Consider the following 8,648-nt stretch of genomic DNA (forward strand, 5'->3'; position numbering starts at 1 on the left):
TCAAGGCAAACACAACCGCAGCAAGTTCCAAATCGTGCGTAGGGTAACTAACTTTGTGAGGTCTCAACTGTCGTGAGGCATAAGCCACCACATTATGATGCTGCATCAGCACGCACCCTAGACCCTTTAGTGAGGCATCACAGTACACCTCAAAAGGCTCGTTCGGCTCAGGTAACACTAACACAGGTGCAGTGGTCAACTTTTTCTTCAATGTCTGAAAGCTCTCCTCGCACTCAGGAGTCCAAACAAACGGAGTGTCTTTGCGGGTTAACTTTGTCAACGGCAAGGCTAATTGCGAAAAGCCTTTGATGAACCTTCGGTAATAGCCAGCTAAACCCAGAAAACTCCTTATCTCAGTTACTGTGGTTGGTTACTTCCAATCTATCACAACTTCCACCTTAGTTGGATCTACGGCTATTCCCTTCTTACTCACCACGTGACCCAAAAACTTCACCTCACTCTTCCAGAACTCACACTTAGACAGTTTTGCATAGAGTTTCTTCTCCTTCAAAATCTGCAACATGGTCCGCAAGTGTTCCGCATGCTCCTCTTCAGTCTTGGAGTAAATTAGTATATCGTCAATGAAGACAACAACGAATTTATCCAGAAACGGACGGAACACTCTATTCATGTAATCCATAAACACTACAGGAGCGTTTGTCAACCCAAAAGACATTACAGTATACTCGTAATGACCATAACGAGTTCTGAAAGCGGTCTTAGGGATATCCTCACCCCTCACCCTTATCTGGTGATAACCGGATCGCAAATCGATCTTGGAGAAAACCCCAGCTCCTTGTAACTGATCCATGAGGTCATCAATTCTCGGCAATGGGTACTTATTCTTTATGGTGACCTTGTTCAACTGCCTGTAATCCACACAGAGCCGCATACTTCCATCTTTCTTCTTTACCAGTAACATTGGAGCACCCCACGGGGAAACATTTGGTCGGATAAAGTTCTTACCCAACAATTCCTCTAACTGAGACTTTAGCTCGGCCATTTCTAATGGTGACATTCTATAAGGAGCACTTGAGATTGGTCCCGCCCCAGGCACCAATTCAATATCAAACTCGACCTCTCGGTTAGGTGGAAATTTCTCAATATCATCGGGAAACACTTCCTGAAACTCACACACTACAGGAATCTAATCCAACCTTTGGTCATCACCTGAAACACCCGCGGTTAACAATAGGATACCCTGACATTCGATTCTGGGATAGTTCACCATCATCGAATTCAAGTAATAATTATTCACCACGATCGGCCCTTTCGTATCCTCCGGCATAAAGTACACTGACTTTGTAGAACAATCAAGCAGGACATGGTTCTCAGATAACCAGTCCAATCATAAGATAAGATCAAGACCGATCATCGGTAAGCAGATTAAACTATGGACAAAATCACGTTGCTTGAACCTAAATGAAACTTTCGAGCATCCTAGCCTAGTTACCATGACTTCATGGGTAGCATTATACACTTTTAGGTCATAACCTAAGATTACGATCTTCAATCCTAACTCATGGGCTTTCTCAAATGCAATGAATGAATGCGATGCTCCCGAATCAAATAAAGCATTTAAAGTTTGACCAGCCATTTCACAGTTACCTCGAATGAGTGTCTCGGATCCCTTTGCACCCACAGCTGAGGTGCTGAACACCCGACCAGTTTGTTGTGCTTTCCCAGCACCTTGCTTCTGCCGCTCCAGACAACTTGCGGCTTTATGCCCCGCCTTTCCACAATTGTAGCACAAACCCCATCCGGCCTTGCATGGTACTCCCGGATGGTGACTTTCACACCTAGTACAAGCTTGATCATTCTGAGGCTGCTTTCCAAACCTTTTCCCTTGGGAGTAGTTGTTGTTGGGCCTCCTAAAGGAACCTCCCTTCTTAAAAGATGGACCTCTAAGTGCAAAACTCTTCCCTCAATTCTGTGGAAATGATCCTTTGTGACTTTCTTTCTCAGTGGCTGCCCTCTTCACACACTCTTCAGCAACCCTACACTTGTTCACCAACTCGGAGAAAGTCCTAATCTCCATTGGCCCCACCGAACCGAAAATGTCGCTCCGGAGTCCTCCTTCGTACTTAACACACTTCCATTCTTCATATTCCACCGGAGTCCCTTGACACATACGAGAGAATCTGAACAGCTCCTCAAACTTGTCAGTATATTCAAATACGGACATAGTACCCTGCTTCAGCTGCAACAATTCAAGCTCTTTGGCCGTCCTAGCAGAAGTCGGAAAGTACTTCTTATAGAACTCCTCTTGGAAGACATCCCAGGTGATATAATTATCACCCTGCTGCAGGAGGCGTCGGATACCCTGCCACCAATGCGACGCTTCACCAGTGAGCAAATAGGTAGCGAACTCCACACGCTGCCCTTCAGGTACCACCTGCGCTTGCAATGCTCGTTCCATAGCCTGAAACCATGTATCGGCTTCAGTCGGGCTAGTAGTTCTCTTGAACTTCGGGGGATTAACCTTCAAAAAGTTTGCCTGTGTCATCGGGCCCTGAACTCCACCTTCGTCATTACCATGGTTGTTCATCTGTTGACCAAGAGCCTCAGCAGTGGCTTGCATAGCAATATCCATGTTCTCCAGCGCAGTCATAAAGTTCACCGGGTCATTAGGGTTATCCTCCGGCGCACGAGCATTATTACGACTCCTCCCACGACCTCTACCGCGTCCACGAGGTGCCATCTGGTTCCTATACACACCAAACAATCGATATTAAGTTGATCAGTCTCAATATCGGAAGTCTAGTGCTTCAAAGTCCCAAATGTATGCTCATGAACGTTTATGCCAATTATATCAAGTAGATATACAAACAGCATATAACACACATACAGAGAATGCACAGAAGCATAGTCAGTCCGTCCCTCAGGCTCTACAGGAACGAACTGCAATGATACCATAATGTAACACCCTACCATACAGAGTCTTATGCTTAAGTCATAATTCAGAGATGGCAAGGTATTACGACCTCTAAAACAAAAATTTAGTACGTATAGTAGTATGAATAATTGATTATAACTAGGAGCCTTTGTCAAAAAGGGGGTAAACAAAAACCGTAACTCGAACGCGCAACACTCCGATCGATAACGTAACGAGCAAAGCATAAGCTAGCGCAAGATCATAAATATATAAAGAGTATCAAAAACGGGAATATCAAGACTCAAAATCCGGCTGCGAAGATAACCGGTCCGAGCATAGCAATATATACATATAATAAAATAAGGAAAACCCCAAAGGAAACCCAAAGGGACACAAATACAGAAATCTAATCTCCAAAATCCCCTCTAGAAGGAGTCATCACAGTTTGTATTATTTAATGGAGATAAAAGTATCTATGCAAAACATATAAACCAAAACAGAGCCCCGAGAACAAAGATCTTCGCTAATCCGGAAGTCTCTAGCATGCCTTAACGAGAAGCCTCGCGTCCTGCATCTGAAAACCACAAAATCGGCATGGGTGAGAACCAGAAGTCCCCAGCACGGTAACAGCTTCCACATATATAATACATAATAATAGAGGAAAGCCGAAGGCAATCCTAGAACTTCCTCCAGATAATATCAAAGCTTATAAACAAACTAAACCGTAAGTGGCAACTGACTAAAGATCCTTCAGTCTAACTAATACTTCCCTTTCCAATTCCTTCAGACCTCCCAACCACCAGCAGGAGTATAATATAGCAAACACAGTTATATCAGACAGGAGATTTAAAAATAGGAACAGATAAGGCATTTAGACAATTAGCAAGTAATATGAAGTCAAATAGGCAATCTCAAACAATTCATGTAGTATGCTTATGATGCATGCCTGTCCCTAGTGGCTGATGATATCATCTATTGGTTATAGAGCCAACCCAACAAGTCCTGGTAGCTAACCATTGAACTGTCCCTCTGTCGCGCATCCCCAACTCGAGTTATACTCATCATAAACTTGATCATAATCATGATCCATATCCATCACCCTCACTGGTGAATATTTACGGGGGCGAGCTCATCCGGGCCTTTCACAGTGCCCGGCCACACTTACGACATAGGGTCAAAAGAGCTTCGAGTCTCAACCTGGAGCACGTGGTGGCTAGCCACTGCTTCCTCCCAGGGAAACCCTCATCTCCGATGGTGGAAGTGCAAACATTCACAATTCATTCAACAGCATATATGCATTTATACTTAGCCATAATCATGGCTCCGCCGTAACACGGCAATAATCTAGCCATCCGGCTCACGGTTAAATCCATAACCAGCCAATTCATTAACAGTTACGGCCCTTCGGCACATGGCACAACAAGCACTTCCACCGCCATCCTCCGCATCTCACATAATCATCTTTGATCCTCAATGATCATTCATTTTCCCCTTGCTTCACTCGCAAGTTACCACATTCACTAGCCCTTTTTTCTCATGCTAGGCATATCATAATGATTCAAGACATAAGTGGTGAGATCGGAGGCTTAGAAGTATGAAATTTGGCTTTTAAAACTCAAAAATCAACTTTGGGATGAAAACAGGGCCACGCGTACGCACACTCCACGCGCACGCGTGGATGGCCTTAAAACTCATCGACGCACAGGCATCATACGCGCGAACGTGCGGATTGAAAATTAGCCAAACGACGCGCAAGCGTCAGCCACGCGTACGCGTGGGTGCTCTTGCGCCCCAGGCACAAAACTGGCACAACTCTGGCACAACTCTCGGGAAAATAGCTGGGCATTTGGTGCAGTGCATCGACGCGCCCACACACACCATGCGCACGGGTGGATGGTGCTTTCTTGAAGAACGGCGCGTACGCGCCAAGTGCGCCTACGCGCGGGGGGTCATTCTGATAAAAATTTTCTAAGTTAAAAGCTGCAGAATTTACAAATCAGAGTTGTGATGGACATCCCGGATCCAATTTCATTTCTAAATAGATTTGGTACAAATCAGAGATCCGTAGTCCAAGTTATGTCCAGTCAAAGTATGCCCAAAAACCGTGTTTTCATACAAAACCATAAAGTGCCATTTTCAAAACAAGCCACTTTCAACTCTTTTCAAAACCAATCAAAACATGCCAATTTCATCCCTTTTCTTTGAAATCAATCAAAATGTACCAAAATCAACATCAAGCCATCCTCAACTCACACATTGACATTTTACCAAATTTTCCAAAATCACCATCCAACTCTTTTAACACTTCTCAATCAAATGGCTAAAGGACAAACACAATATCATGTCATACATCCTCCCTCACCCCAATTTCCAATAATACCATTTCCAATCAACCATCATTATACATAATCAACATCATACTCACCATCAACATGGTATCACCCATCAATTCAACCTCAATCATCCATCAAGCATATATCACAACATGCATTTCTCATATATCACACAATCAAGGCATCAATATTCATAATCACATATATGATCACATCATATATCTCAACCATTCAACAACATCAACAATTAAATGCCTATCTTAGGGCCTCTAGCCTAAGTATTTCCTACTACATTACATATTAGATACAGGAAACCGAAACCATACCTTAGCCGATTTCCCAAGCTCAACCGGAGCACTTCCAAACCACTTGTCCATAAGCTCTCAAGGTATCAACACCTCCAAGAACAGATTTTATCACACCAAACCCTCTCCCAAGCTTTCCAAAATCACATTCAAGCTCCAATATTCACATATACACAACATAAGCCACAATCATCATACCCATACACAACATCTCAATACCCAAACATCATAGAACAACAAATTACACTAGGGTTGAGAATCTTACCACACCCAAGGTCCAAGGAGACAATATTAACCTTCTCCTTCAAGAGAGTTGGGTCTTATAACATCAAAGAACCCAAAATCTCAACATTTTTACTCATGAAACTTGAAATCAAGGCTGGAAATTCGAAGAGCAAAACGTGGCTTACCTCAAGATTAATTGTATGGGTTTTGTAGAGCTCTCCAAGGTGAACACGTGGCCATAAACGGTGCGGCAATCGGAGCTCTAGATCAAAAGTTATGGTGGTTTGAAGATCAACCAAGGGAGAGAACTTTAGAGAGTGTTCTTCCTTCCATGGCCTCCATTTCAGCATGTGTGTGTAACAAATGAGGAGAGAGAGAGTGCTGAAAACTAGGGTTTTAGTTTAGTTTAGTTGGGCCAAGGGCCCACTTTGGGTCTGGTTGGACCGGTTTGGCCCGTTCGGTCTAATCTTGGTCCGATTTCTATAAAATTGGTACCGAAATTCTCGTCCCAATCTCCTCTATCATATTAAGCCATAAAAATAATATTTTTGGCTTTTCTAGAATAAATTCTCATTTATGGGTTAATTAGCCATTAATTAACCGGGTCTTACAATTCACGTCCTTCTCCTTCTCTCTGGGTTCGGCCACACCAGGTAAGGTTATGGTCTTGCACTCTCTTTTTGGATTCTCTTTTGTATTGCTTGGGAGAGTACTAGGAGGAGTTTCAGTGACTCTTTTACTCACCTGGCCCACTTGTGCCTCCAAATTTCTAATGGAGGACCTTGTTTCATTCATGAAACTTAGAGTGGCCTTAGATAGATCAGAGACTATATTTGCTAAGCTAAATGGATTCTGCTCAGAATTCTCTGTCTGTTGGTGAGTGGATGATGAAAAAGGCTTGCTATTGCTAAACTTGTTTCTTCCACCATTATTAAAGCCTTATTGAGGCTTTTGTTGATCCTTCCATGAGAAATTTGGATGATTTCTCCATGAGGGATTTTAGGTGTTTCCATTGGGTTCTCCCATGTAATTCACCTCTGCTATTGCAGGGTTCTCAGGATCATAAGCCTCTTCTTCAGAAGATGCCTCTTTAGTACTGTTGGATGCATCTTGCAATCCATTAAGACTCTGAGAAATCATATTGACTTGCTGAGTCAATATTTTGTTCTGAGCCAATATGGCATTCAGAGTATAAATTTCAAGAACTCCCTTCCTCTGAGGCATCCCATTACTCACAGGATTCCTTTCAGAAGTGTACATGAACTGGTTATTTCCAACCATGTCAATGAGTTCCTGAGCTTCTGCAAGCATTTTCTTTAGGTGAATGGACCCACCTGCAGAATGGTCCAATAACATCTTAGATAATTCAGATAGACCATCATAGAATATATCCAGGATGGTCCATTCTGAAAGCATGTCAGAAGGACACTTTTTGGTCAGTTGCTTGTATCTCTCCCAAGCTTCATAGAGGGATTCACCTTCTTTCTATTTGAAGGTTTGAACATCCACTCTAAGCTTGCTAAGCTTTTGAAGAGGAAATAACTTGGCTAAGAAAGCCGTGACTAGCTTATCCCAAGAGTTCAGGCTATCTTTAGGTTGAGAGTCCAACCATATTCTAGCTCTATCTCTTACAGTAAACGGGAAAAGCATAATCCTGTAGACCTCGGGATCAACCCCATTGGTCTTAACAGTATCACAGATTTGCAAGAATTCAATTAAGAACTGAAAAGGATCTTCTGATGGAAGTCCATAAAACTTGCAATTCTGTTGCATCAGAGAAACTAATTGAGGCTTTAGCTCAAAATTGTTTGCTCCAATGGCAGGGATTGAGATGCTTCTTCCATGTAAGTTGGAAGTTGGTGCAGTAAAGTCACCAAGCATCTTCCTTGCATCTCCACCATTGTTGTTATTTTTGGCCATGTCTCCTTTTTCAAAAATTTTTGTCAGATTTTCTCCAGAGAGTTGTGCTTTAGCTTCGCTTAGCATCCTCTTCAGAGTCCTTTCAGGTTCAGGATCAGCGTCAACAAGAATGTTCTTATCCTTGTTCCTGCTCATATGTAAAAGAAAAGAACAGAAAAGAAGAGGGATCCTCTATGTCACAGTATAGAGATTCCTTTATGTGAGTAGAAGAAGAGAAGGATAGAAGAAGGAGAAGAGAGAAATTTGAATTTAAATTAAAATAAAAGGAAAAATATTTTTGTTTTTATTTCAATTATTAGTTAGAATTCGAAAATTAAATGAAATAAAGATAAAAATTAAAGTTAAAATTCGAAAATTTTAAGAAGAAAAACGAAATTAAATTAAATTAAATTTTAAAACAATTAGTTAATTAAAAAAGAATTTTGAAAAAGGGGTTAGTAATTTTCGAAAATTGGAGAGAGAGAAGTAGTTAGGTGGTTTTGAAAAAAATATTCTTCAAATAGAAAACTTTAAAAATCAAACAAAAAGTCAAGTAGTTAATTGAAAAAGATTTGAAAATCAATTTTGAAAAGATAAGAAGTTAGAAAAGATTTTGAAATTAAGTTTTGGAAAAGATATGATTGAAATTGAAAAAGATATGATTGAAATTTAATTTGAAAAAGATTTAAAAAGAAAATTAAAAAGATTTGATTTTTTAAAATTAAAGTTGATTACTTGACTAACAAGAAACTAAAAGATAGGATTTTAAAATTTAAAGAATGAACCTTTCTTAATAGGCCAGTAAAAAACTTAAAATTTTTGAATCAATCACATTAATTGTTAGCATTAATTTCGAAAATATGAAGTAAGAATAAGAAAAAGATTTTGAAAATCAAGTTGAAATTTTCGAAAATATGAAAGAAAAAAAAGAAAAAGATTTGATTTTTGAAAAAGATAAAAAAATTTTTAATTGAAAATTTGATTTGACTCATAAGAAACAACTAGATTTAA

General features: G+C 40.7%; 1 non-coding gene across 1 annotated transcript; it reads left to right on the forward strand.

The window, feature by feature from the left end:
- The first annotated feature begins 7,148 nt into the window (after positions 1 to 7,148).
- On the forward strand, positions 7,149 to 7,256 carry LOC148571732 (small nucleolar RNA R71). The gene has a single exon (XR_015908470.1). It is a non-coding gene; the product is annotated as a small nucleolar RNA R71 (small nucleolar RNA).
- Positions 7,257 to 8,648: the final 1,392 nt, after the last annotated feature.

Source organism: Arachis ipaensis, chromosome B3 (assembly GCF_059453495.1).
Source record: "Arachis ipaensis isolate K30076 ecotype BB chromosome B3, ASM5945349v1, whole genome shotgun sequence".
Taxonomy (NCBI): Eukaryota; Viridiplantae; Streptophyta; class Magnoliopsida; order Fabales; family Fabaceae; genus Arachis; species Arachis ipaensis.